Genomic DNA, 4,057 nt, shown 5'->3' on the forward strand with positions numbered 1-4,057 from the left:
TCTCGTCCCACATGCCTCACCCGAAAGTCAGGGTGTCTATTTTTAATTCTCATTTTTTTTTCGTTTGGAGAGTTGCATTCTTTCCAAAAGTGAAGTCTTAAGTTTTCCCCGTACATTCTGGTTTGTACTCGTTTCAGGGTCACGGATTTGCATGAGATTGAAGGGTCCCGCGCATTATAGGGGAAAAGCTGTTATAGGAACTGCGGAGTCTTGGTTGCTTTATCTGGTGGGCACGTACAGAATTCTTCTATACAAAACTTAAAAATCATCTCTTCTATGCCATGTCTTCTCTTCCATAAAATATTGTAAAATTCCTTCGTTGTCATGGTAGTAATTTTACACCTATGTGCCATTGCTGTTAAGGGTTTTGAATTCCTAATCTGCGGAGATTTTGATAATAATAATATTAAGAGAGTTTTGGGTGGGATGAGACACCGGAATTTAGATGTCCAACTTGACTATACAACTTTACAAATAGAGGATTCGAATTCCATCTTAATCATCCCTCTCTTAGTTACCTCTATGAACCAAACAAGGGATTGGGACTGAAAAGCAAAATTCTGTTCTTAGAAGCTTGCGGTATTGAAATTTGAAATCATTTCCTCCAAGCTTTGTAAGTTTTATCCTGAGTACAAAAATTTAACCTTGCCCAAAATTATAGAAAAAAATGCTGACATCTACAACATCAATTTAGTTTCGTATGCTTCATTTAATTTGTATGAGAGATGTTAATATATTTTCCATATATAAATTTTGTGGAGGTTAGAGAAATTTAACTTATGGAAAAATAAACATATCTTACTTGATTTGTTACCCCATATGTACAAGGCATTACGTAGTCCAATATTCTCAACTTTTCTAACATTATGTGAAATCGATCATTGACGGGAAAATTGTGCGTAGTGAGGACATCAGGCTTGTCATCTTGCAGGCCTCACTATTAACTACATATGTTTCCAACTTTTTTAAAGAGTCAAAACATTTCAAATTTGACTAAATTTATGTAATAATGTATTAATATCTATGATACCAAATAAGTACCATTAGATTCTTCATTAAATATACTTTCATAGTATATCTATTGGTGCTAAAAAATTTTGACTTGAAATTATGAAATAAATTCAGAAAAATACAAGTATATCCGTGCCAAGTCCTCGACTTGAATCTAGATAGAGGCAGGTTTGCACCGTTAGAAATCTTACTAGTTTAAGTACGCACAGTTCGCAAGTTAAATTCTCCTATTCATAAACTAACATCCTATTAGTGATGATAGTTGGAGGATTACTACATGAATATTAGAGTAAGAGAAACAATAATTTATCGATAGAAAGTTCCCTTATTTATGAAGTATGGTTGATTTACATACCTATGTCTTGGCTTTGAACTATCATGATGTGATTTGGGTAGCCTCTATTTTATCCCTTCCTTCCTCTCCCTATTCCCCATTTCTCCCATCCTTATCTATACTATCTACTAAAGTGCCAAGAATTGGCGCAACCTCATGAGCCTGGCCCCACGTGGACCCCGTGTACTGTTCATACAGGACCTACGTGGGACCCACATACTCTTCAAGTGGGGCTCACGTGGGACCAACATACTTTTTAGGTGGGGCCCACATACTTTTTACTTTTAGGTGGGGTCCATGTGGGACCCACGTACTATTTAATTGGATCCCGCACACATTATTTGGTGGGACCCACAGTTCTATTGAGTGGGTCTCTTTATCATTAAAAAAATATTCCTTCCATTACTTCAAAATATAAAATATATTTAATTACTTTTTACAGATAAAAATAAATTGTATACTACGTTCACATGTGGTAGTCCTACTAGTTTTTGGACTTCGCTTCCACTCTGTAAACTCGCAAAATATAATTGAATCATTTATTCATCGCTAATCTTATCTTTTTTTCCTTACCAAAACTAATAATCAATGTAAACCAATCCATTAAATATACCTACTAACACAAAAAAAAATCCTAGAAAAATATCTATACCTCCATACTAGAAGGTTTCAGATTGCTACGCTCTCATATTGTAATTCTTAGATTTGATTTAACACATCGATATGATGTTGATTTGAGTATAGTAACAGATAATATTTTTCCACTATTATTTTATCAACATTTTGGTATAGGCGCGCATAGCGCGCCAATTACTCTTCAGGTGGGATCCATATACTTTTTAGATGGGACCCACACACTATTCAATGGGTCAGTGGGACCCACCGTTCTATTGAGTGGGTCTATTTACCTTTTAAAAAATATTCCTTCCATTACTTGAAAATATAAAATATATTTAATTACTTTTTATAGATAAAAAATAATTTGTATACTACGTTCACATGTGGTAGCTCTACTACTTTTTGGACTTCACTTTCATTTCGTAAACTCGGGAAATATAACTGTCATTCATTCATTACTAATCTTACCAAAACTAATAATCAATGTAAACTAATCCATTAAATATACCTACAAGCACAAAAAAAATCCTAAAACAATATTTATACCTCCATATTAGAAGGTTTCGGATTGGACTCTAGACTACTATGCTTATTTACTGTAATTTTTAGATTTGATTCAATACATCGATATAATGTTGCTTTGAGCATTGTAACAGATAATATTTTCCCACTATTATTTGATCAACATTTTGGTATAAGCGCGCATCGCACGCCAACCTAACTAGTTCTATCTGACGCCTTAGTTAATGCTATAAAACCGTTTTAGCTGCCTCATTAGGGGTCTGGCAGTGTGGAGCTAGGAATGAACCGTAGGGGAGGGGGCATTTTCCCTGACCAAGAACAGAGGAGAAAGAAGCCTATCCTTGGTAGGTGGCGCTAGGGATTGGATGAACCACAAACTGATTAGGATTGGCGGATTGCGGGAGCCGGAGTCCAAATCATCTCGCAGCTGGCTACGAAGGCTGGCGAGTGGCAGACGATGGAGACTGCAGACCGGGACGGGGACGGCAGTGGCAGAGGCAAAGGCGGGGGCCGACAAGGCGCGAGCAGCAATGCAGCCATCAGCCCGGCGCTGCGTGCCGTCTGCCAGCATAGATGAGTGGGTGTATACAAGATGGGTCTTGAAGGCTTCAATTTTGCATACCTAGATCGGGGGGATGGCCCACTTTTGCCGAAATGTAGCTCCGCCAGTGGGTGCGTTATCCATCACTTGAGGTGATGATTTTGCATTGGTTCTATATTGGCCCGACCCATTAGTAGAGATTGTTGCGCATGTTGCCTACTAAATAGAAGTATAGAGCATAATCTTTACATACATGCAAAAGAGATAAAAGTGCTGCCATCACTCACATGGATCTGAAATGTTATAACTATTAAACCAGACATCCAAATTAAATTTAGATTGCATCATTATCTTTCTCATCACAAGATTTTCAAAACAAAATCACACTTGCATATGTTTGCATGATATTTTTTAAAAATATTTTTCTTTTACACTAAATAATTAATTTTGAATCCTGATAACAAATAATTTAACAACACAAACAAATAATTATTTTGTCGAACAACAAATTAAATATAATAAACAAATAATAATGTACAACGAACAAAATATTAAACATCGCAAACATTGTTTATGTTGTTAAAATATTTATTCCCAATAGCCGGAATTAATTTTTAGTATTAAAATTTTATTTTTAAAAAAATATCATGCAAACATAGGCAAATGTGATTTTATTTTGAAGATCTTGACATGAGAAAAATAATGGTGCAATCAAAATTTAATTTGAATGTATATTTTAAAATTTATAGTTTTTTAGTTCACCATAATGGTGCAATCGAAATTTAATTTGAATGCATAGTTTAAAATTTATAGTTTTTTAGTATGAACTATCTTCACCCTGCATGCATGTGGGAAAGCGCAGAAATAGTTGGAATAAATATTGGCAAGCTTAAAATTCAATCCAATAGTACATGGGGGAAATTAATCAAGCCTGATGCAAAGTCTTTCCACCTCATTAGGGTTATCTAGTGTCCCCATTGAGGAATATACATCTCTCGCAGTTGCAGTTCGGTTCAACCAGTGCATCCAAA

Source organism: Panicum virgatum, chromosome 2N (genome assembly GCF_016808335.1).
Source record: "Panicum virgatum strain AP13 chromosome 2N, P.virgatum_v5, whole genome shotgun sequence".
Classification (NCBI taxonomy): Eukaryota; Viridiplantae; Streptophyta; class Magnoliopsida; order Poales; family Poaceae; genus Panicum; species Panicum virgatum.